The sequence below is a fragment of the Salmo salar genome, chromosome 19, assembly GCF_965601325.2.
Source record: "Salmo salar chromosome 19, fSalSal1, whole genome shotgun sequence".
Lineage (NCBI taxonomy): Eukaryota > Metazoa > Chordata > Actinopteri > Salmoniformes > Salmonidae > Salmo > Salmo salar.
Window position 1 is genome coordinate 3,700,537 of NC_138309.1, and position 27,120 is coordinate 3,727,656.

Genomic DNA, 27,120 nt, shown 5'->3' on the forward strand with positions numbered 1-27,120 from the left:
ACAGCTAGGCAAGCTGTCTTGCAATGATAAACATCTTGAGCATGCACCCCTGGCTAAAGGAAAGTGAGAGCAGTGGAAAGACAAAAAGTCCCATTGCTCATACTGCGAGAGAGAGAGAACATTCAGTGGTTTGCAGAGCCTCGTTGTTAATACACTTGCATCCAATTTACACAATTATCAGTGACTGTAACAAAAAGGCTCCTCAAATTGTCCTGTGGTCAAATAAGTAGGCCTATGGTTGAATTTCCCCTCATTCCTTGTATGACTGATTTATTTAGAATTATCTGTATTGCTGCCTGGAACTCTACCCCAGGGCACAAAACAGCCTATTGGTAAATCCAATTACTGTGAGAATGGTTTTCAACTCTGTTAAAATAAAAGCAAGCTTGAAAAATCTGGCATGCTCATAAAGTGTGTGCACAGTTGTGTGTGTGCAGGGAGCTTTGTCACTAGGCAGTGTCTTAGGATAATGTCATTTGGACCCGGTAATGGGTCATGCTGAGTTCAACAATAAAAACATTAGTATGTGGAAGAAAAATAACATTCTACTACCATATATATGTGGGCTTGTTTCATTTCAGTGAGTAAAAGCTGGTCTATGACGATAGAGGCGAGTCAGGTACGACCTGGTTTTACATATTCAGAATAGAGGGGAAGCTGTTGCACTAGAACAGGTAGGGAAACTGTGTTGCTTATCTTCAGGACAAACAATTTTATAACAAAGTCACCTGTTCATTTACTTGTGACTTAAAGTAGTCTATGACAGTCAGAGTGACATGCTATATGTGTAAAATCTTACATTGAAGGTCACTATTGGTGGTTGTGAGGAGCTGTTATCGTCAGGAAATCATAATTTCCACTTCCATTTGCACATTCAGCATCACAAAAACAGCGGTCATAGACAAGGCAAGAGACCCATTCTTCAACTCATTGGTCATCACATTACTTGAGCCAGTGGTGGTGCAGCTATTGGGGGCTGGGCTCAGTAAGACAGACTCAACGGGCATTTTTCTGCAAGCGTTCAGCACAAATTCAGCAGTCGGAACAGTGAGCTCGAGCGCTCACATCAACAACACGCGACATCGCGTTCGTTACAAAGAGGAAGAGACGGAAATGTTAGGCACGAAAAAACTTTTCCAGCTACAAACGATAAATTAAAAGAACAGTACAAGAGGACAGAACACCCACGTCAAACAGTTATTTTATAAAGAATTTACCAAACGATCAATCTCATACTGAACTTATGCAGCGAGGCTTTTCATGGTAAGTTTTTTTTAATGCTGCAATATGTAACGTTTTGGGCGACCTGACAAAATTCACATGAACGTGATATATAGATCTGTCATTCTCATTGATAGCAAGTCTAAGAAGCGGTAGATGTGTTCGATGTGCGTTATTTCTATGCTTCATGTGTTTAAGATTCGTTTTTGCTTTCTTTCGTTTTTGTACACCAGCTCCAAACAGCTGAAAATACAATATTTTTGGTTATGGAAAATATATTTCACAGTGGTTTAGATGGTACAGTGATTCTCTGCACTATAATTGCTTGTTTGGTCACATAAACTGAAATTAGGCGAACTATTAACATTTTTGTAATCAGGAAATTGTGCAATGATTTCTGAAAAGGGCATCTTTAACTTATACAACGTTGCAGCCTGTGTTATTATAATATGTTGTGTAAATGTACTTTTATAATAGTTTTGTTCACAAGATACTGAGCGTCCCATATAGGAATAGTAGAAATGTTGAAAGAAGGCAGGGTAGCCTTTTGACACAGGTGTAGGCTGTCATACTTTCTGTGAAAACTGTCAATTTCTACATGACTTCTTTAAAAACATAACTAAACTTCTCTGATAAACATATCTTTATAGTGTCAGGCATGTAACATGCATGTCATGGCATGTTTAACTGACCTTTGTCTTTATCCTGATAGGTCAATAATGCAGAGTAAGTTGTCAATAACTGGCTCAGGATGGGAATGCATAATGGCAATATTAAGTCGTTTTCATCTTACCATCCAAACGCATTGTATGCAGCCGGCAATACATTTGTGTCCCTCGTGAACCGTTAGCTAAACATTCTCTATTCAGCCTGCATAGGCTTTGATTTCCTCCATAACTTTATTTAAAGGCAAGAAAGTTGAAAAAGACTGGGAAAAGACTGAAACACAATTTTCCACCACCATGCTAGAATGGCTAAACGCTAATCCCAAATTGTGTGTATCGCGTTCAGCCAATCAGGTTGAAACTATCAGACCAGGGGTTCCGTATTATTTTATGCCTGCTGTGCAGCGGTAGGTTAGGGGTGAAAAAGCAGACTGCTGCAACACACCATTCGGGATTAGCATTTAGCGACTCTAGTATGGTGGTGGAAAATTGTGTTTCATAAGGAAAGTATGCATATTTTCCCATTTTTCTCTTACAGAAGACGTTGAATATAGCGATTCTCCTTTATGCCCGGGAAGAAGCCATTCAACTTTTCAACCTTAATAATGTCAAAATACTGTACAGTGCATTCGGAAAGTATTCAGACCCCTTGGCTTTTTCCACATTTTGCTACATTTTGCCCCCCCCCCCCATCAATCTACACACAACCACAATTTGGAATTGATGACCAAAATATTGTTGGTTAGAGCAACAGGTGGATAGGGGTTTTTGGGCCTGTGTTCGGCTGAGTCCATGTTTGTTGAGTGCTTGCTTGTGTAATTTGTTAAAAAGGCATATCCTCTTGTCTGTTTGTATGTGTGACTGCTGCCTGTCCTCTGAAATGAATCCTCTGTAAACAAAGACAGAGCACTTTGCTAGCTAGGGAAATGGTGCCTTCGGAAAGTATTCACACCCCTTGACTTTTGCCACATTTTGTTATTAACAGCCTGAATTTAGATTACATTTAGATTTTGTCACTGATCTACACACAATATCCCATAATGTCAAAGTGGAATTCTATTTTTAGATTCTATTTTTAGTCAGTAAGTATTTAACCCCTTTATAGCAAGCCAAAATAACTTCAGGAGTAAACATTTGCTGAACAAGTCAGATAATAAGTGGCATGGACTAACTTTGTGTGCAATAAGGGTGTTTAACATGATTTTTTTTAATGACTACCCCATATCTGTACACCGCACATACAATTATCTGTAAGGTCCCTCAGTTGAGCAGTGAATTTCAAGCACAGATTCAACGACAAAGACTAGGGAGGTTTTTCCAATGCCTCGTAAAGAAGGGCACCAATTGGTAGATGGAAAAAAATGTAAAATAAAAGCTGACATTGAATATTTTTGAGCATATTGAAGTTATTAATTAGACTTTAGATGGTGTATCAATACACGCAGTCACTACAAAGATACAGGCGTCCTTCATAACTCAGTTGACAGAGAGGAAGGAAACCGCTCAGGGATTTCACTATGAAGCCAATGGTGATTTTTAAACCAGTTAGAGTTAAATGGCTGTGATAGCAGAACTGAGGATGGATCAACAACATTGTAGTTACTCCACAATGCTAACCTAAATGACAGAGGGTAAAGAAGGAAGGCTGTACAGAATACAAATATTCTAAAACATTCATCCTGTTTGCTATAAGGCACTAAAGTAATACTGCAAAGAAATGAACATTTTGTCCTCAATACAAAGCATTATGTTTGGGGAAAATCCAACAAATCACTGAGTACCACTCTTAATATTTTCAAGCATGGTGGTGGCTGCATCATGTTATGAGTATTTGTCATCGGCAAGAACTTGGAGTTTTTTTAGGATGAAAAGGAATACAACTAAGCACAGGCACTGTATTAGAGGAAAACCTGGTTCAGTCTGCTTTCCAATAGACTTTCCAACAGACAATAACCTAAACCTCAAGGCCAAATATGCTCAAAAGTTACTTACAAGACAACATTGAATGTTCCTGAGTGGCCTAGTTACAGTTTTGACTAAAATTGGCTTGAAAATCTAGGCAAGACTTGAAAATGGCTGTCTAGCAATGATCAACAACCAACTTGGCAGAGCTTGAAGAATTTAAAAAAGAATAATGGGCAAATATTGCACAATACGAATATTGCCAGCTGCATACTATGCGTTTGGATGGTAAGATGAAGGTTTGCAAATCTCTTAAACTTACCCAGAAAGACCTACAGCTGTAATTGTTGCCAAAGGTGATTCTAACATGTATTGACTCAGGGGGTTTAATACTTATCTCATCAAAATATATTAGTGTTTTATTTTCCATTAATACAATAACAAATAATACAAATCTTCCACTTTGCATTAGAGTATTTTATGTAGATCGTTGACAAAAAATGACAAATCCATTTTAATCCCACTTTGTAACACAACAAAATGTGGAAAAAGTCAAGGGGTCTGAATACTTTCTGATGGCACTGTATGTTGTTAACATTTGAATTCAAGTCAAGTGCTTACTTTAGCAAACAGACTGGGGGAGAATGGGGACGCAAACAGTTGCAGAGCCACGGGTTATTTGCATAGCAGACTTCTTTAGAGACATTGTAGGCAGATACAGTGCCTCCTCCAGGTCTTTACCAAGACTGCAACCTCAGCCTTGGGACACTTCAGGTGTTGGTAAATTTCTACATACAACCTTTGGGATATGCAATGATTCATCTGAAATTGTTCCCTTTGCTACAGTGAGAGACACTGGCCTTGTTTAAAATATTTGACCAAGGAAGTTGACTGAGAACATGTTCTCATTTACAGCAACAACCTGGGGAATAGTTACAGGGGATGAATGAGCCAATTGGAAGCTGGGGATGATCAGATGGTATGAGAACCAGATTTGGAATTTAGCCAGGACACCGGGGTTAACACCCCTACAATAAGTACCATGGGATCTTTAGTGAACACAGAGAGTCAGGACACCCGTTTTACTTCCCATCCAATAGACGGCACCCTACATAGGGCAATGTCCCCAGATCACTGCCCTGGGATCTTATTTATTTATTTATTTTTTAGACCAGAGGAAAGAGTGCCTCCTACTGGCCCTCCAACACCACTTTCAGCAGAATCTGGTCTTCCATCCAGGGACCAACCCGGACCAACCCTGCTTAGCTTCAGAGGCAAGCCAGCAGGGGGATGCAGGGTGGTATGCTGCTGATAGTGGCCTCCCAGCACCTCCCTTCCCACTCCCCCTCTTGCATTTTATTGCTCAGCACAACAATGTACTGCTGTTGGTGCATTTTCATGGATGTGCAGTATCAGTATTTGTTATACATAAGGCAGCAGAGAGCAGGCTTTAGATGTGCTTCACTGAGGCAATCATCACGCAAAAGAGGCTGCATCTCTTTAATGAAGCGAAAAATATAATACCTAATCTGGGCTCGAGGACCAAAGGGAATTTAAGACCGGATCTGAAAGAAATAATGTCATTTTTCTTCTGTTCAATGATCAAGTTCATTTTTGAAACCTGTTATACTGCACTGTATGTTTGGAATAGGGACCAGCACTTCAAGTAGTGAAAAAGGGTGTGGTAGAGGGCATTGTCAATAATTCAAAGTAGTGTTTGTTTGTGAGCATTTCGCTGTGTCATGGAGGAATTCCCCTTGTGGGACAGAAGATGCTTGGGGAATATGAGGAAGAGGGTTTGTGTTGTTTATTTTAACCAGGGCCTTATCCCCTTCCCTGTTCAGTGGATGAACTGCTGTGTAAGGGATACATTGTTTTTGCCCTTGAAAGATATTTGAAACTGAAGGTGAAGTCCCTCTAGATAAGAATACATTTTACATTTTACATTTTAGTCATTTAGCAGACGCTCTTATCCAGAGCGACTTACAAATTGGTGCATTCACCTATAATATCCAGTGGAACAACCACTTTACAATAGTGCATCTAAATCTTTTAAGGGGGGGGTTAGAAGGATTACTTTATCCTATCCCAGGTATTCCTTGAAGAGGTGGGGTTTCAGGTGTCTCCGGAAGGTGGTGATTGACTCCGCTGTCCTGGCGTCGTGAGGGAGCTTGTTCCACCATTGGGGTGCCAGAGCAGCGAACAGTTTTGACTGGGCTGAGCGGGAACTGTGCTTCCTCAGAGGTAGGGAGGCGAGCAGGCCAGAGGTGGATGAACGGAGTGCCCTTGTTTGGGTGTAGGGCCTGATCAGAGCCTGAAGGTACGGAGGTGCCGTTCCCCTCACAGCTCCGTAGGCAAGCAGCATGGTCTTGTAGCGGATGCGAGCTTCGACTGGAAGCCAGTGGAGAGAGCGGAGGAGCGGGGTGACGTGAGAGAACTTGGGAAGGTTGAACACCAGACGGGCTGCGGCGTTCTGGATGAGTTGTAGGGGTTTAATGGCACAGGCAGGGAGCCCAGCCAACAGCGAGTTGCAGTAATCCAGACGGGAGATGACAAGTGCCTGGATTAGGACCTGCGCCGCTTCCTGTGTGAGGCAGGGTCGTACTCTGCGAATGTTGTAGAGCATGAACCTACAGGATCGGGTCACCGCCTTGATGTTGGTGGAGAACGACAGGGTGTTGTCCAGGGTCACGCCAAGGCTCTTAGCACTCTGGGAGGAGGACACAAGGGAGTTGTCAACCGTGATGGCGAGATCATGGAACGGGCAGTCCTTCCCCGGGAGGAAGAGCAGCTCCGTCTTGCCGAGGTTCAGCTTGAGGTGGTGATCCGTCATCCACACTGATATGTCTGCCAGACATGCAGAGATGCGATTCGCCACCTGGTTGTCAGAAGGGGGAAAGGAGAAGATTAATTGTGTGTCATCTGCATAGCAATGATATGAGAGACCATGTGAGGATATGACAGAGCCAAGTGACTTGGTGTATAGCGAGAATAGGAGTGGGCCAAGAACAGAGCCCTGGGGGACACCAGTGGTGAGAGCACGTGGTGCGGAGACAGATTCTCGCCACGCCACCTGGTAGGAGCGACCTGTCAGGTAGGACGCAATCCAAGCGTGCGCGGTGCCGGAGATGCCCAGCTCGGAGAGGGTGGAGAGGAGGATCTGATGGTTCACGGTATCAAAGGCAGCAGATAGGTCTAGAAGGATGAGAGCAGAGGAGAGAGAGTTAGCTTTAGCAGTGCGGAGAGCCTCCGTGACACAGAGAAGAGCAGTCTCAGTTGAATGCCCAGTCTTGAAACCTGACTGATTAGGATCAAGAAGGTCATTCTGAGAGAGATAGCAAGAGAGCTGGCCAAGCACGGCGCGTTCAAGAGTTTTGGAGAGAAAGGAAAGAAGGGATACTGGCCTGTAGTTGTTGACATCGGAGGGATCGAGTGTAGGTTTTTTCAGAAGGGGTGCAACTCTCGCTCTCTTGAAGACGGAAGGGACGTAGCCAGCGGTCAAGGATGCGTTGATGAGCGAGGTGAGGTAGGGGAGAAGGTCTCCGGAAATGGTCTGGAGAAGAGAGGAGGGGATAGGGTCAAGTGGGCAGGTTGTTGGGCGGCCGGCCGTCACAAGACGCGAGATTTCATCTGGAGAGAGAGGGGAGAAAGAGGTCAAAGCACAGGGTAGGGCAGTGTGAGCAGGACCAGCAGTGTCGTTTGACTTAGCAAACGAGGATCGGATGTCGTCAACCTTCTTTTCAAAATGGTTGACGAAGTCATCCGCAGAGAGGGAGGAGGGGGGGGGGGGGAGGGGGAGGAGGATTCAGGAGGGAGGAGAAGGTAGCAAAGAGCTTCCTAGGGTTAGAGGCAGATGCTTGGAGTTTAGAGTGGTAGAAAGTGGCTTTAGCAGCAGAGACAGAAGAGGAAAATGTAGAGAGGAGGGAGTGAAAGGATGCCAGGTCCGCAGGGAGGCGAGTTTTCCTCCATTTCCGCTCGGCTGCCCGGAGCCCTGTTCTGTGAGCTCGCAGTGAGTCGTCGAGCCACGGAGCAGGAGGGGAGGACCGAGCCGGCCTGGAGGATAGGGGACAGAGGAAATCAAAGGATGCAGAGAGGGAGGAGAGGAGGGTTGAGGAGGCAGAATCAGGAGATAGGTTGGAGAAGGTTTGAGCAGAGGGAAGAGATGATAGGATGGAAGAGGAGAGAGTAGCGGGAGAGAGAGAGCGAAGGTTGGGACGGCGCAATACCATCCGAGTAGGGGGAGAGTGAGAAGTGTTGGATGAGAGCGAGAGGGAAAAGGATACAAGGTAGTGGTCGGAGACTTGGAGGGGAGTTGCAATGAGATTAGTGGAAGAACAGCATCTAGTAAAGATGAGGTCAAGCGTATTGCCTGCCTTGTGAGTAGGGGGGGAAGGTGAGAGGGTGAGGTCGAAAGAGGAGAGGAGTGGAAAGAAGGAGGCAGAGAGGAATGAGTCGAAGGTAGACGTGGGGAGGTTAAAGTCACCCAGAACTGTGAGAGGTGAGCCATCCTCAGGAAAGGAACTTATCAAGGCGTCAAGCTCATTGATGAACTCTCCAAGGGAACCTGGAGGGCGATAAATGATAAGGATGTTAAGCTTGAAAGGGCTGGTAACTGTGACAGCATGGAATTCAAATGAGGAGATAGACAGATGGGTCAGGGAAGAAAGAGAGAATGTCCACTTGGGAGAGATGAGGATTCCAGTGCCACCACCCCGCTGGCTCGATGCTCTAGGGGTATGCGAGAACACGTAGTCAGACGAGGAGAGAGCAGTAGGAGTAGCAGTGTTATCTTTGGTGATCCATGTTTCCGTCAGCGCCAGGAAGTCTAGGGACTGGAGGGTAGCATAGGCTGAGATGAACTCAGCCTTGTTGGCCGCAGACCGGCAGTTCCAGAGGCTGCCGGAGACCTGGAACTCCACGTGGGTCGTGCGCGCTGGGACCACCAGGTTAGAGTGGCAGCGGCCACGCGGTGTGGAGCGTTTGTATGGCCTGTGCAGAGGAGAGAGAACAGGGATAGGCAGACACATAGTAGACAAGCTACAGAAGAGGCTACGCTAATGCAAATGAGATTGGAGTGACAAGTGGACTACACGTCTCGAATGTTCAGGAAGTTAAGCTTACGTTGCAAAAATGTTATTGACTAAAATGATACAGTACTGCTGGCTGGTGGAGTAGGCTAGCTAGCAGTGGCTGCGTTGTTGACTTTGAACGTGTAGCTGGCTAGGTAACCTCGGTAGTTTCAGTACTACACCTTGTCATGATACAAAGCAACTTTGTAGCTAGCTAGCTAACATAACACTAATCAAGACGTTCCTTGTAGTGTATTTAGTTTCAACAATGCTGCTCGTCGGTAATAGTTGGCTAGGTTAGGAAAAATGGCGTCGCGGGGGACGGAAATAGCTGGATAGCTAACCTCGATTGCTGGCTAGCTAACAATTATCAATTAACAATTATCAAGCTATGACAAAGACAACTAGGTAGCTAGCTAGGTAACACTGCACTAGTCAAATCGTTCCGTTGTGAAGTATTAGTAACTACAGCGCTGCTAGTCGGTAACGGATGGCTAGCTGGCAGTGGGTTAATGATGACTAGGTGTGTTGAGTAAGTCTGGCGCCGCGTCGCGGCTGGCTAGCACACCTCAATAATACTCAAACTCAAACTACACAATTATCTTAGATACAGAGACAGCACAGACAACTATGTAGCTGGCTAACTAACACTAACACCACACTAATCAAGTCGTTGCGTTGTAATGTAATAGTTTCTGCGGTGCTGCTAGTCGGTAGAAGTTGGCTAGCTAACAGTGATGACTAGCTAGCTAGCAGCTAGCAGTGTTGACTACGTTAGGAGGACGAAGATAGCTAGCCTCGATAATTACTCAGTTACTCTAAACTACACAATTATCTTTGATACAAAGACGGCTATGTAGCTAGCTAAGAAGAATTGATCAGATCAAACAAATCAAGCCGTTGTAATGTAGCGAAGTGGAATATTACCTGTGGTGCGACTGCTCGCTCCAAACCGGAAGTTGGCACAATACCAGTAGTATAGGGGATGTTTGTTTGTATAACAGGGAAGGTAAGGTGCCATTGTATTTCTATGTTTACTGTAGATCATTTCAAATGGCGCATCTTGTAATGTGCTTAGACAGGTACTTTTTCCCCATGTCTTCAGGATCTGTGGGTTGTCTTATGTTTCTCTCCCGTTGCCGAATCCACCTCCTGTTTCTCATTGTAATTACTGATGTTGCATAGTCTCCTTCCCACTCACTTCACCACAGTATGTTAAACAGTTTAAAACAACAACGCCATGGGTGGAAAAGTCTTGTTCTTTGTATATTTGGGTTGGGAGAAGTCTGAAATGACTCAATGGTTTACGAGTAGAGGGAGGGCTGAGCTGAGCACTGAGGACTTTATCAGATTGACAAGATCAGCACTTCAGGGAGGCTCGGCCCCTAACCTGAAGGCTAATAAAAGGTTCTGCTAGTGGCTCGCTTCTGTCTCAACATACTGTGTAGGTAGGCTGAGCCCACAGAACAGAGGTTAATGAGATCTTCAGGTGTATTGTGTGTGTGTGTGTGTGTGTGTGCGAGTGTGTGCCTACCACTTATCTACTTCTATCAGTCTGTGTTTGTAAAAGATCTGTCAACAGTACCACCTACCTTTTAAAATGGATCCTTTCCAATGCTCGATGATAGACCACAGATCAGGGCCACTGTCTTAGCCCCAGGCTTTAGTGATGTTCTCAGCACTAAGCTCAGTGAACAGCTGGGCCACACAGGTGTCGGAACGGCATAGACGGACAGGGGACAGTCAAAGGGACAGGGGCAACCCACCAGTTCTCAGTCCCTGGGAAAGGTTGATGAAGGTCTTCTGAGCCAAAATGTTGGTATAAGATCCAGATAAACTGGAGATTATTTTAATTGAAGGCTCAATACTGTACGTCATGTCTCATCTTCAGAGGCAGGATTTTTTTCCTGGTCAGGTCACGATGTGGTTAGTTTATCCTAAGGGCCTTGCAAAAGAAAATGTCTGGGTTGTATAGTGTATCCCAATGAACTAGTCCTTCGAGCCGGATCATAAACAGGGTCTCTCTGCCTCATGTTGTAAGCAGCTCTCTCAACCTTTGGTTCTCAGTCATCTCCTTGAGTGTTGTAGACAGACAGCCGGAGTACAAACCCTGATATGTCCCGACCGTATTCAGTCAGTACTCCACCACTGTAACTACATTAACCTCTTTATCTTGCTCCAAAGCTCTCTTTCTTTTACACATCACAATATTATTTTGGATGATATTATATGGATACTTTGACTCCAAGTATCCACTTTCTTTTGCTATGTAGCGTTAGCTAGAGCTTGTCGGCTGTACCTGTGCCAAAACTCTTGTATTTTTCATTTTATAGCATGTTGTCCATCTTATTTCTAAATAGTGAGCCAACATGTGTTCAGCACTTATTTCCATGACTGATCAAAGCAAATGTTTTTCATGCTCTTTCTTGTCTCTTTGCAGCAGACATACACTGAGTGTACAAAACATTAAGGACACCTGCTCTTTCCTTGACAAAGACTGACCAGGTGAATCCAGGTGAAAGCTTTGTTCCCTTATTGATGTCACTTGTTAAATCCACTTCAATCAGTGTAGATGAAAGGGAGGAGACAGATTAAAAGAAGGATTTTTAAGCCTTGAGACAATTGAGACATGGACTATGTATGTGTGCCATTCAGAAGATGAATGGACAAGACAAAATATTTAAGTGCCTTTGAACGGGTATGGTAGTAGGTGCCAGGCGCACCAGTTTGTGTCAAGAACTGCAACGCTGCTGTGTTTTTCACGCTCAACAGATTCCCGTGTGTATCAATAATGGTCCACCACCCAAAGGACATCCAGCCAACTTGACCGTATTGTGGTAAGCATTGGAGTCAAGATGGGCCAGCATCCCTGTGGAATGCTTTTGACACCTTGTAGAGTCCATGCCCCAAGGAATTGAGGCTCTGAGGGCAAAAGAGGGAGCAACTCAGTATTAAGTTCTTAATGTTTTGTATACTCAGTGTATAGTGAGCAATATGTATGGTGCATCAAATGTCAATAAAATCACAGTATCAAATTGCAATAGCCTACGTATAGAATCGTGAGAATCGCAATACATATCGTATTGGCACCTAAGTATTGTGATATTTTATCGTGAGGTCCCTGGAAATTCCCAGCCCTAATTTTTACATGGACTATCAGTCACAAGTCTCATGATCTTTGGTGATTGAATGTCAGTAATATACAATTTTTGTGATGGTTCATGGCAGTACTGTTTTGCAGATAGGGCTGTGTTATTACAGAAGGAACTACAGAATTACATTGACTAGGGGGCTAGATAGAGCTGGGCGATATGGACAAAAATCCATATTGTGATGAATTGATGTGATAACGATAAATAGAACAATCTGTTTTTTTATTATCCTTTAAACTATCCTTTTCCATCAAATACTAGTTTGATGGTTATAGCCATCAATTGTCCCATTAACAATTACCCATATTAGCAAACTTATTTCATTTCAAACTTAACATTTCTATAGTACAGGCTACTTGTATAGGCTACTCTGCAAAATGCCTGCGATAAGTGGTCGTTGTCGATATTTTTCAGTTTATCGTCCCGGCTCTAGGCTAGGACCCAGGGCTGTTTGTTGGGGACAGTTAGACAGACTAGCACCCTGTCTTTGGGTCTGGGCCTTTCTTCTTATATTTTCAAAATCAAAGTAAGGAGGTCTACAGATTTCAATCAAGGAATGTTTATAGGTTAGCCTTGTGTCAGTTCTGGTTACTGTCAATTCAGATTAATAAAATACTCTGGACACAAATTGTAGAGGTTGAAAAATGACATGGTTAAAATGCAATGTCCTTCCTGAGTGCTTTGTGATTGGCCGCGGTAGTTTGTGTGATGATTACATTCACAGCTGGTGTGGGATGGCCCTCATGGAGTATAGTCTAATACTCTGGCTGCTTTTCACTTTCCCCTTCCTAAAGTTTCCTGCAGTGCCGTCAAGGTATTAGCCAGGGTTATGGAACTGGGACGACCCTTCCCCGAGGTTGTTTGTTTGGTTATTTTTAAATCCACTTTCTCATTGCTCTTGCCTGATTAGCCTCCCACTAAGATAGAAAGACAGATGTGTATATACACACACAATGAAAAGCAAACACTGGTCAGGTGTAGGTGACCCTTTGATAAGCAGAACAGTTTCCCTGTAGGAAGAAGCTGTTTGAGTGATTGGGTGCGATAGGCGAATTGAAGCAGGACGTGTTGTAGGTGGGAGGCAGAGGGTGATGTACGGGGGTCCTGTTGGAGCAGAGTGGAGGACTACGTGGGGGGCAGACGTGTCATACCGTTGCATAACGGCTTAAGCTGAGGGGAACTGGGTCTGAAGTAATTCGTCTGGAGAGGTGGTCTGCCTCTACTGCTGCCACACACACACACACACACACACACACACACACACACACACACACACACACACACACACACACACACACACACACACACACACACAGCTTCCGTAGCCCACTGTATTGGGGTGGGGTGGCGACCTACAGTGGGCTTTAGTTACTGACTACCTCCCTCTAATCTCTGTTCTTTTCATTCACCAAGGAGGGGAGTCGTACACTTGACTCCACATGACCCTTGATTCATAATGTGCAGTGGTCTCATATTCCATTAAAGGGTAATGTAGTGGACATCCTAGTTATAGCATATGGTCATTTTAGTATATTTGAATGTCTATGGAAGTACCTATGCATGTCTGACGATATTCCCTCCAGCCACTACATTAGAACTTGGAATGGTATTTTCCTCTTCGTCTGTGTGTTTTCAGGACAGCGGAAATGACTGAGATTTTGGTTGCAATGAGGAGTAATCTCATAGAAAAAAAGATTTGGGCATCTTGGTGCAAAATATGTTTCTTCTTATATAGACTTTGCTCTTTTCGCTCATGGATTAGCATGCTAGTGTTCACCTGGGCAGATGCCTGTATAATTTCTGTGCCATTCCTTCCATAAACTAATGCTATCTCTTGGACAGAATGACACATTTACACATTCTTACAGTTCAGCCTTGCTCACACAACCTTGACAGTGGCACCTAGTTTGAACTGGTGGTATTGGAGCTGGTAGAAATTGCCCCTAACTGCCGGTCCATGGTCAGATTTTTAAAAATCCTCCTAAAATTTAAGGGTAGAATTTTGGACGAGGTGACCTGATCCTAGATCGGTGGTTAGCAAGAACTTCTACCTTAAATGTTTACATTACAATCATGGACCAACTGCTGTTTCATCACTTCCTTATTCCACCTCTGTGGCCATTTCCTTAATTCCACCTAGGGTGTGGTCCCATCACTGCTTGTCTGAAGCCTTTAGCCTGATCCCAGATCTGTTTGTGCTGTATAGCCAACGCACTCCTTGGCACGCGGCTGTGCAATAACAAACCTGTGCAAAATCAAACTTTGAATCAGACTTAATTGAAAGAAAATGTCATTTAAACACCGGAGGATGCAGAACAGTAAAATAGACACAATTAGACATTAGAACATAAACTATTTCATTCAACTGAACATTCATAGCCCACTTTGTCTCTCTAGACGTTTAAGGGTGTTTTAAATGATGACCTTGATCTTAAAAGGGTTTGTAGCCTATGTCTTAATGTTTAGCCTAATGTGGAACACAGAACACGGGGTACTGAGATGCAAAGTATGATCTGACTCTGAAAGCTCAGTCCTGGGGTGATTTTTGGTCAAATTTGGATGATAGATTGCTGGTTGTCCTGCCTGCAGATTATAGGGCTTAATCTGTCCTTACTTTTTTTCTCTCTCCCGCCGTTCCTCACAATCCCAAACTGTCAATCAACAAAGTCTGTTTTTGAAGGGCACTTTATCTTGTCACGCATATCCTCACACAAAAGTATGTTCATCCAATCTTTTATTAACTGAGCAGCGTAAACCCTTGACCTAGAACAGAATGATTGCATATTTAGTTGTGTCCTTTCCCTGCCCCCCGCCATCCAAATGCACCCTGAGCCCCAGCACTGAACAGCAGGCTTTTGGGCAGGGTGCTCTTGGCCAGGCTTTTATCATGGAAGTGTGTAGTAGCTTCAATCAGGGTTCAACTCCCCCCCAATGACCAGCATCCAACAGCTCGCCATGGGGTCTGACCTGACCTGACCTGGGCCCGGCAGGATGGAACACTATGGCTGCGTCCCACATCCTGACATTTTAGTCACTCAAATCGGATAGGTCTAGATTTCGCATGAAAACGTTCTACTCTCACGTAGACAAAAATTATATTAAATAGGTTGTAGTAATGTATGAGAATCAGGACATTATGGACCTGATGTTTGTGGCAAGAACAGCTGAACCCCCTGCCTGATAAGAATTAGAAATTGTAAAGTTGTACACTTGTCTTTTTTTCTTTCGCTGTACATCACATCCTCAATATCTTATCAGTTACTGGTTGTAAATACTATAACCAGGTGATATGTACATTTATGGCTCAGCCAAGGTTTTGTCCTACTCCCTGTTCTCTCTCCTCTGGGATTTCCTTCCCTAGTGGGTGACTCAAATCGTCTTTTCATTTCTGTCTGAAACTGAAGCTGCAAGTTATGTTTTATGCATGCTTTGTACCAAGGCAGCCGACAGGGGGTGGGAAAAGAGCGATAGTGAGAGAGAAAGGGGGAGAAAGAGAACAGAGATTATTTGTGGAAACAGACACTTATTCACACTAAAGGCACAATTGAGTGCCATATGCACAGCCAATGACTTTGCAAAGCAGAGAATTAACCTAATACTTCCCCTTTTAGGGTAGGTTTATAAGTCCGTGCAAACACCCTTAGTATGTGACTAAATCAATCAATATACAGGTTAGATATCCAAGCATACCCTCGGATATGAACCTGTCAACCTCTCCCCTCAATAAGAGATTATAACAGATAAGAGATATAGAGATCTCCAGCTATTTGATATCACTTCACTATCCTACACTACTGTTAGATCTGGGATTCGAAGTGGTTCACTAGCCCGCCTCTTCAAGCCCAAGGTAGCCGGCTATAAAGGCCTGTCGATAGTAATGGGTCAGAGGTTAGTTATCGATTGCTGTCTATGAAGGGTCTTGTTCGGCAGATGAATAATGAAATGGTAATCTGAGAATTATCTCGCTTTCTCTCTCTCCATGGCGTTTAATCCCATTCTCTTTGGCAGCTGGTGGGGCAATAACGTGGATTACTGCTGCCAATCGATCCTGAGTAGGAGGTAAGAGAGGGCTGTCACAGCTAAGCAGCTAGTGGGCTGTGTGTGGGACAACAATCAACCTCCAGGAGTTACTATGATGTTGTCATATCATCTGATATGTCTTGGAAGCACCTCTCTCGCAAACACTGCATACCAAGGGTGTTATCCAACACTGGCATTATATTGCCACAGTGATGTTTATGAAGCCAGTTTAAAGCCTGGATTGGATTGAGCTGCATTATGTGTGGGAAGCCACAGTCCTCTTAGCACTTCCATCTGTTACCAACATATTTCCTCTGCCTTGCAGAAGGAAAATATTTAAATAGGCCTCAAAGCATATTCCGATATTCCTCTGCTTGTAATTGAAGAATCGAGAGCTTAGCGAACATCTCTGATCCTGCATATATCCAGGATATATATTAAAGGCCCAATGCAGTCAAAATTCCGTTTTTCATGTGTTTTTATAACATATTGTACAACAGATGAAACTAGCTAACACTGTAAAAGTGTGAATACATTTGATCAGTGTTATTTCCTGATAGTTGCTAGTTGAAAATACAATCTACACAGTACCTTCTAATCAGCAGGTTCTGCATGGGTGGAGCTTTGTCTTTGCCTGGTGACATCACCAGGCGGTATTTAAGCAATTAAGGCACAAGGGGGTGTGGTATATGTCCTGGATACAGCCCCAGAAGTGCCTTATTGCTATTATAAACTGGTTACCAACATAATTAGAGCAGTAACAAGAAATGTTTTGTCTTACCCGTGGTATATGGTCTGATATACCACGGCTGTCAGCCAATCAGCATTCAGGGCTTGAACCACCCAGTTTATAAAAGTTCATATAGACCAATAACAAAGCGAGTTCCAAACCTCTCTGCCAATGACAGATTTTTTTTCAGATAACATATCCTTCCCCACCCATACCATTCCCAGATAGTACTAGCACAATTCTTGCTTTGGCTAAAAAGCTATTTTTCTTTTTACCATTTTACAGACAAACAGACAAACACAAAAGCTGGGACTCCACAGATCATGAGGATATTTTATTTGTCTGCCTGTGACTTATCGTTATTGATCACCAGCCCCGAGAGTCAAAATGTTTATATTACACAATGTTTTCAGCAAACATCTTACAAGGTAAGCTTCGATTTGGTCTGTGTTTGAGCTATAGCTACATGGGGGGGGGTATCAAATTAATCCTTAGGTTGGTAGGAACAAATCTAGCTTATTGCCAATGTTATCTGATGATGCATGACTTAATGGCAACATCGAATGTCCACCGAGTTTATCTTTGCGCATCAAAAATATGATGTTGCCTGCTTACGCGGTGTAGGTATCCATATCCCTTGTATATCCCACGACACCACCACAATGTTTGAGAGAGGTTGTTGTTGTAGAAATGTAGTTTTTATAGTGAACCATAACTTTTCGGCACATCCAGTGTGCAAAAACAGTGCAATTACCACATTCGGACACTTTGAAGAGGTTGAAAGGACACGAATGTACCCTGGGTACCCCATAACACCACAATGTTTGAGTGAGGTTGATATGGTAGAACATTTTATTTTTATATTGAACAAATAGCATTTAGGGAATGCAAATATATAATAGTACTGGAATTATCTAATTTACAGACATATACCACTTTGGAGAGATTTAGGGAGACTTGGAAACTCCCCGTGACCACACCTGACACCACTTACTAATACATCTGCCCATTTCTAGTTGTTAGGTCTATCGATCCCCTTTTACCCCTGATATTGTTCACATGTTGTGGAAGCCATCTGATGTGTTTCCAGCTCTGGGCATCAATAATTCACGTATAGCTTTTCAATGAAAGATGACTTTCAAAATAAAAAAATTAAAACTGTTATTTTGTGTGTGCTTGATCTTCTGTATTATGAACTATGTAACTCATATCTTCTGATCATTTTCTCATAATCTCCCATATGTCTTATTTCCAAATATACCAAGTTATATTCATGTCAGAATCATGTAATTACACATGAATAGCAGTTACTTTTGGGTAGGTCTATTTTAAGCAGAAATCTACATTTTGCAATTCTTGCTTGAGAAATAGTTTTTGGCTAAAAAGCAATTTTTCTTTTTGCCATTTTCATGGAAAACTAGTACTTCATTGTTACTCAGAAATAGTTTGATATTGAGATCAAAATGGCTGCAGTGCATTGGGGCTTTAACCAGTTACCTACTTATGTTATTTCAACTTCCGATCCACTACAATTTTTCAATGTTCCCCTGAAATGAAGTACAACGATCATTTGAGGAACTACCATTGTTATCGAGCCTTTTTAGGCACTAACTGACCCCATGGGATTAACGATGTCTATGGTGTTTGTGTAAATATGAGCCATTTGTTCAGTGGAAATATGACACCGGAGTGCACTGGACAGAGGTGGGTAGTAGCGTGTACTTAAGTACATTTTTGGAGGAACTGGTACTTTTCTAGTTGCTCTCTGTGGGCTGTACTTGTACTCAAGTATTTTGACTCCCGTTACATTTTGCCAAATCACTTCAGTTACATAGATTTAAATGATAATATCGTCGCTGTCAGATGAAAACCTTGTCACTCTAAATGTTGTGATTTCTTTTTTTACATAAATCGATACTATAGGTTCCACTTTACGTCTGTAAGAACATTTCACAACCTCTTGACCTGTTACACCCTGATCTGTTTCACCTGTCTTTGTGCAATGTCTCCTCCCCGCTTCAGGTGTCGCCCATCTTCCCCATTATCCCCTGTGTATTATACCTGTGTTCTCTGTTTGTCTGTTGCCAGTTTGTTTTGTTTGTCAAGCCTACCAGTGTTTTTCCCCTTGCGACTGTCTGTTTCTATTTCCTGTTTTTACCATTCTGCCTGCCCTGAGCCTGCCTGCCATTTTGTACCTAGTCACACCACACTGGATTATTGACCTCTGCCTCCCTTGACCTGTTGTTTTGCCTGCCCCCTGTTCTAGTAATAAACTTTTGTTGCTTCAACACTGTCTTCATCTGGGTCTTTCCTAAAACGTGATAGTACGAACTGGCCATGACTGACCCAACAGACTCAGACCAGCTCCACAATGCTGTCTCCCTGCAAGGAGCCACCATTGAAAGACACGAGGAGTTAATTCAATGTCTTATGGAGGGACTCCATACCCTGGCAGAACGCAATGACCAGGCATTCGATACATTGCTGGAGCAATTCCGAGGATTCCCCACTGGGCAGCGGGTCACACCCGTAATCTCCCAGCCTACCCCAGTGTCCCGAGAACCCCGCTTACCTCCTCCGGAGCGCTACGCTGGAGATTCCGGAACCTGCCAGGCTCTTCTCTCCCAGTGCTCCCTCATTTCTGAGCTGCAGCCTTCTTTGTTCCCCTCAGACCCCTCGAGGATAGCGTACATCATAACGCTGATGTCCGGGAGGGCACTCGCCTGGGCAACGGCAGTGTGGGAGCAACAGTCCATCGTCTGCCTCAGTCTGGAGGAGTTTGTGGAATAAGTTTGATTCTCCGTTGTCTGAGAGAGAGGCTGCTGCAGCTACGTCAAGACTCCCGTAATGTGGCAGACTACGCAATTGATTTTCGCATGTTGTCGGCTGAGAGTGCCTGGAACCCGGAAGCATTGTTCAACATGTTCCTGCACGGAGTATCGGAGGAAGTGAAGGACGAGCTTGCAGCCCGGGAACTACCGACGGGTCTTGACTCGCTCTTTGCCTTGACCATTCGGATCGATGGGCGACTACGGGAGTGAAGGAAGGAGAGGTTCAATTTCACTCACCTGCCCAAGGCTTTCACCTCGCCTCCGAGACATCCCGGAAGTCCCCGACGGCTCCGTTGCCAAGAGAACCCGAGGCTACCCAAGTTCTCCCGAGAGTCTTAAAAGTTTGCCAATTCATCTCTTCCTTAACCGATGCAACTAGGCAGAGCTAGGCTCTCCCCAGCCGAATGGCTATACAGGCTTCACATGAAGAGTTGCCTGTATTGCGGGACTGCTGGTCATTTCATTGCCACCTGTCCACTAAAAGACCAGGCTCACCAGTAGGAGCGAGTACTCTGGTGCTCCATACAGAGAACTTTTCCTCTCCCCTTACTCACACCCCTTTTCATGCCATCTTGCTGTGGGGGAACCAGTCAGTCTCTCCGGGTACTCATCGATTCTGGGGCCAATGAGAGCTTTATGGAAGCTACCCTGGCATCCGAGCTGGGCATTCCTACTCAGCCCCCTCTCCATTCCCATGGACGTTAGAGCGCTGGGCGGGCGCTCTATAGACTGCGTCACCCACAATACCACCCCAACAACCTACGTGTGTCAGGGAACCACAGCGAGATGATCCAATTCCTTATTAAGTCTACTCAGGTTTCCGTGGTATTGAGATTCTCTTGGCTCCAGCGACACAATTCCCTTATTTACTGGTCTGTTGGTGCCATCATGGGCTGGAGCCCGTTCAGCCATGCTCATTGCCTGAAGTCAGCGCAGCCTGCCCCAGGACGTCTTCCTGGGGGCTCCTAAGTTGCCCCGGACCAGGACCTCCGGGAGATGTTCAGTAAGGCCCGGACCACTTCGATTCCGCCGCACCGACCCTATGACTGCAGCATCAATCTTCTCCCAGGCACCACTTCGCCCCGGGGACGACTGTACTCTCTGTCGGGTCCAGAGACCAAGGCTATGGACACCTACATTGAGGACTCCCTAGCTGCAGGGTTCATCCATCCTTCTGCTTCCCCTGCCGGCGCAGGGTTCTTCTTTGTGGAGAAGGACAAAACCCTGTGCCTGTGCATCGACTACTGGGGCCTCAGTGACATCACGGTGAAGAACCGCTACCACTCATCTCCTCGGCCTTCGTGCTGCTCCAGGGGGCCACCGTGTTCTCCAAGCTGGACCTATGGGACGCTTACCACCTGGTGCGGATACGGGAAGGGGACGAGTGGAAGACTGCTTTCAACATGGCCAGCGGTCACAATGAGTATCTGCTTATGCCATTTCGCCTTACCAACGCCCCTGCTGTGTTCCAGGCTTTGGTGAATGATGTTCTCCACGACATGTTGAACCGATTCGTCTACCTCTGACATCCTCGTTTTCTCCCACTCCGCCTAAGAACACGTGCTCCAAGTCTGACAGGTTCTTCAACACCTCCTAGAGAACCAGTTTTTTGTGAAAGCAGAGAAGTGCGAATTCCATCGCTCCACCATCCCCTTCCTGGGTTACATCATCGCTGCAGGGATTGTACAGATGGATCCCGGGAAGTTGAGAGCGGTGATGGATTGGCCCCAGCCTACGTCCAGAGTACAACTGTAATGTTTCCTGGGATTCGCCAACTTCTATCGCCGCTTTATCCGGGGTTACGGCCCCCTGGCATACCCCGTCTGCACTCACCTCTCCCAAGGTTCCGTTCATATGGTCCCCGTGGTGGAGGCCCGATGCTTCAGATGTCGGAGTGGGGGCTGTTCTGTCCCAGAGTTCTGCCTAGGACCTCAAGTTATATCCATGTGCCGCCTTCTCCCATCGCCTCAACGCCATGGAGAGAAACTACGATGTGGGGAATCGTGAGCTTGTCACGGTGAAGATGTCGTTGGATGGGTGGAGGCACTGGCTGGAGGGGGGCGGAACATCCGTTCATTGTGTGGACCGACCACAAGAACCTGGAATATCTTGGGGGGGCAGATAACCGGATGTTTGTTCCTGACATGGTCCGCTCCTTGGTCCTGGAGTGGGCCCTCTCCTCCAGGCTTGCCTGCCACCCGGGCTCCCGTTGGACTCTGGCCTTTGTGCGACAACACTTTTGGTGACCTACCATGGTTACTGACGTCTCTGCGTTCATCGCATGCACAATCTGTGCGCAGAACAAGACTCCTCTGCAAGCTCCGGCTGGTCTCCTTCAACCTCTGCCTCTCCCTCACCGTCCCTGGTCTCGCATATCCCTAGAATTTGTCACGGGTCTCCCCCCGTCTAATGGCAACACCGCCATCCTGACAGTAGTGGACCGGTTTTCTAAAGCCACCCACTTAATTCCTCTCCCCAAGCTACCCTCTGCCAAAGAGATGGCTCAGCTCATGGTGCAGCACATCTTCCGGATCCATGGACTCCAAGTGGACATGGTCTCCAACCGGGGCCCTCAGTTCTCGTTCTGTTTCCAGAAGGCGTTCTGCACACTCATTGGGTCGTTGGCCAGCTTGTCTTCTGGGTTTAGGGAAGACCCAGATGCAGACAGTGTCGAAGTAACAAAAGTTTATAACAGGGGGCAGGCAAAACGACAGGTCCAGGGCAGGCAGAGGTCAGTAATCCAGATCAGAGTCCAAAAGGTACAGAACGGCAGGCAGTCTCAGGGTCAGGGCAGGCAGAATGGTCAAAACTGGGAAAACAGGAACAAGAAACAGACAGGCGCAAGGGGGGAAAAAGCTGGTAGGCTTGACGAACAAAACAAACTGGCAACAGACAAACACAGAACACAGGCATAATACACTGGGGAAGGTGGGCGACACCTGGAGCGGGGCGGAGATTAGCACAAAGACTGGTGAAACAGATCAGGGTGTGACATAAACCATGGAAAGTATTCAAAATAGCTTTGCATCAAAACTCTTGTCCATTGGCTCTTCAAACCCTGTATTTCCACCACAGCTCTTGCAGTGAAGCACACGTCTTCACTGCTAAGGAGATTTTTGTTTGTGGGTTCTTAGCCAAACGAGATCAGAAGTAAGTTGCACTTTAATTACCTTCTGCTTTTGTAATATTATATATTTCTGGAGTAAGATAAGTATTTCTTGGATATAATTCTGCTGTTCAAATTGTGTTTTGAGGGTGAGTGCAAATGAAATGGCTAGGTAGCTAATTAGCTAGCTAGTTTGCTTCGGTTAACTCAGAATCTGACAATAGTTTATCTCCTGTTTTTAACTCCCACAATGATCTCCGCTTGTTGGCTAAGTTAACTAGCCACCTTGTCATTGGCAGAAAGAGTGAACAGATTATTCAGATGTGTATGGAAATACAGTGCATTCGGAAAGTATTCAGACCCCATTTTTTTTGTTACGTTACAGCCTTATTCTAAAATAGATCAAATGAATTGTTTTCCTTATCAATCTACACACAATACCCCATAATGACAAATTGAAAACAGGCTTTTAGACATTTTTGCAAATGTATTAAAAATGTAAAATAGAAATGCCTTTTAAGTATTCTGACCCTTTGGTTGAGCTCAGGTGCATCCTGTTTCCATTGATCATCCTTGATGTTTCTACAACTTGATTGGAGTCCACCGCTGGTAAATTCCATTGATTGGACATGATTTGGAAAGGCACACACCTGTCTATAGAAGGTCCGACAATTGGCAGTGCATGTCAGAGCAAAAACCAAGCCATGACGTCGAAGGAATTGTCCGTAGAGCTCCAAGACAGGATTGTGTCGAGACACAGATCTGGGGAAGGGTACCAAAAATGTTCTGCAGCATTGAAGGTCCCCAAGAACACAGTGGCCATCATTCTTAAATGGAAAAAGTTTGGAACCACCAAGACTCTTCCTTGAGCTGGCCATGGTGGCATGCTGTGGGAATGTTTTTCAAGGGCAGGGACTGGGAGACTATTCAGGATCGAGGGAAAGATGAACGGAGCAAAGTACAGAGATCCTTGATGAAGACCTGTTCCAGAGCGCTCAGGACCTCAGACTGGGGCGACGGTTCACCTTCCAACAGGGCAAAGAGCAAAGGTCAACGCAGGAGTGGCTTTGGGACAAATCTCTGAATGTCCTTGAATGGACCAGCCAGAGCCCGGACTTGAACCCAATCGAACATCTCTGGAGAGACCTGAAAATAGCTGTGCGGCGACGCTCCCCATCCAACCTGACAGAGCTTGAGAGGATCTGCAGAGAAGAATGGGAAAAGTCCACAAATACAGGTGTGCCAAGCTTGTAGCGTTATACCAAAGAAGAATGGAGGCTGTAATCGCTGCCAAAGGTGCTTCAACAAAGTACCGAGTAAAGTATAGGAATACTTATGTAAATGTACTGTTTCAAAAAATGTCTTCATCATTATGGGGTATTGTGTTTTAATAACGTAACAAAATGTGGAAAAAGTCAAGAGGTCTGAATACATTCCGAATGCACTGTAAATAGCTAGTTAGTGATAACATAAGATAGCCAGCTTATCTAGTGGCAAAGCTAGTGCCAAACATGTAGCTAGCTAACATTAGCTAGTGTAACAACTACTTCAGGTCTCAGTGAGTGACGTCACCCGATTGAAACGCTATTAGCGCGCACCACCGCTAACTAGCTAGCCATTTCACATCGGTTACACTAGCTAACTAATGTTAGCTAGATCAACCAGTCAGCCCAGCGTAGAATCCTTCCTATTCATTGTTCTCTGTCACTGTGTATTTAGTGTATGTCTAAATGTCATTCTGTTTTAATGACGAGGCCTATAGGCGCATCTGTCATACAGTGAAACATCTCAATAAGCTTTTTGTAACATATAGCTACTATAGCTTTTTTATTGGTGTGTTTTTATTTTTATTTACAACTTCTAGCAACACAACTGAGGGGAAGAAGAATGGGCTAGCCAAGAAAATAAAATAACTTTCAAATTGGAAGAGAAGGAGGATGAAGGGTAAATCCTAGCTTGGCAGGAAAGATATGATTGAGTTGACTATTGAAATTTATCTGCACTGTTTCGATTATTTATTACATACATGATTCTTACCTGAATACCTACCTTGATATTTAATTCCATGTTGAAATCTGTCTGATTTGCATACTAATAACATGATTCATAGTGAAATTTTGATATTGATTGTTTGACATCACACTTGGTGTAAATCTTTCTAGTACGCATTCACCATCACATGTACTTGAAATTATATTGTAAAATACATTTTTATTAATGCTATTGAAATTGAGAAATTATGCCAATGTCTCGAGCACCGTTTACTTGGCATGGGCGGTATCCAGAATACCATACAATATCTTCATAGCAACTTTGTGCCATATCGGGATATTCGGTAATACCGGCACTGAACACAGGGGGCGGTATTTTCTAACCACACAGCCTCCGTAATCCGAAGGTTAGCAATGCTAACAAGTACATGTAAAATCTCGTAGAGAATGCTAACAAGCGCATTGCGAATATTTTATACAGTCACTGACGTAAACTATTTTCAGGACAGACACCCCTGCGCATAAAGTTAAACAAGTAACCAACATTTTTTTGCTGCAAGCACAAAACAAATATTAGACAGCAAGACTCTTGATCCAAGAGGGGATTCTCTTCTGTTACCAAACAAAGCTGATTTTAGATAGATAAGTAGCTACTAAATTATAAAACAAAATGCACAACTGCAGAGCATTTAACACATTTTAGACAGTCAACTTAATAGTTATAAGATATCTAGCTGGAAAACATTTAGTTGTGAATTCCATACTGTAACTAGATCACCTGGCGCGTGCTGCACAGCGGTGAGTGACTCACAAGGCTCTGGTCTCTCGTCGTGGTGTGCTTGTAAACAAACACCACATGACTGGGGACTACCGATAAGCTTCAAAATGAAAAATTGTGACAGGTGAAATGAAGAACGCAATCTTCTTTATCTCCTAACGCATTACACATATTGACTGCAGGTATTTAGTATGAAACATGTATGCACTCACTAATGTAAGTCACTGGATAAAAATGAAACGTTTTTTTTTTATACAAAAGTAGCTACAAATATTCAAGTTTATTTAAAAACTTCAAAGAAATTGTTTTTTACAGTACTGAAAAACTATCCAGTGACTATTTCCAAATACCCCGGTAGGCTTAGGCAGTATACCGTTTACCTTTTTTTTATGAAAGTGAGCACATTGATATATATTAAGTCGACTTTGAATAAAACTGTACAGCCTACCTGTCCTGGGGGACACCTGCAAGATGATGATGGCAGGCTTAAATAATAAATGCACTAAGTTGTTCTTTTTGTTTGCAGTCACAATTTATCATAAGGTGTATATTTTTTTACTAAACTACATCTGTAACGAATACTTAAGTAGTTTTCTGACCGGATACTTTTTACTCTTACTTAAGTAGTTTCTTAAGAGGGCTACATTTGTAATTTACTCAAGTAAAAGTAATCTAAGTAACAGTACTTTACGGAAGATCTGTACTTAAGTAACTCTACCCACTTCTGGCACTGGAGGCAATGAATTCCAATGGTTCAGTCCTACAAATGTGTGTGTGATTTTATTAGCATACAGTGGGGGGAAAAAGTATTTGATCCCCTGCTGATTTTGTACGTTTGCCCACTGACAAATAAAGGATCAGTCTATCATTTTAATGGTAGGTTTATTTGAACAGTGAGAGACATAATAACAACAAAAATATCCAGAAAAACACATGTCAAAAATGTTATAAATTGATTTGCATTTTAATGAGGGAAATAAGTATTTGACCCCCTCTCAATCAGGAAGATTTCTGGATCCCAGGTGTCTTTCATACAGGTAACGAGCTGAGATTAGGAGCACACTCTTAAAGGGAGTGCTCCTAACCGCAGCTTGTTACCGGTATAAAAGTCACCTGTCCACAGAAGCAATCAATCAATCAATCAGATTCCAAACTCTCCACCATGGCCAAGACCAAAGAGCTCTCCAAGGATGTCAGGGACAAGATTGTAGACCTACACAAGGCTGGAATGGGCTACAAGACCATCGCCAAGCAGCTTGGTGAGACGGTGACAACATTTGGTGCGATTATTCGCAAATGGAAGAAACACAAAATGACTGTCAATCTCCCTCGGCCTGGGGCTCCATGCAAGATCTCACCTCGTGGAGTTGCAATGATCATGAGAACGGTGAGGAATCAGCCCAGAACTACACAGGAGGATCTTGTCAATGATCTCAAGGCAGCTGGGACCATAGTCACCAAGAAAACAATTGGTAACACACTACGCCGTGAAGGACTGAAATCCTGCAGCGCCCACAAGGTCCCCCTGCTCAAGAATACCCACATGCCCATCTGAAGTTTGCCAATGAACATCTGAATGACTCAGAGGACAACTCGGTGAAAGTGTTGTGGTCAGATGAGACCAAAATGGAGCTCTTTGACATCAACTCAACTTG

The 27,120-nt window shown here is 44.2% G+C and overlaps 1 protein-coding gene across 1 annotated transcript in view; it reads left to right on the forward strand.

Moving 5' to 3' along the window:
* The first annotated feature begins 903 nt into the window (after window positions 1-903).
* The window catches only part of LOC106578304 (leucine zipper putative tumor suppressor 2 homolog), a 48,535-nt gene continuing 22,318 nt past the window's right edge, over window positions 904-27,120 (forward strand). The window contains exon 1 of the mRNA XM_014156986.3: window positions 904-1,263. The gene's annotated coding sequence lies outside the window, so the exon portion shown is untranslated. The remainder of the gene's footprint in view (window positions 1,264-27,120) is intronic.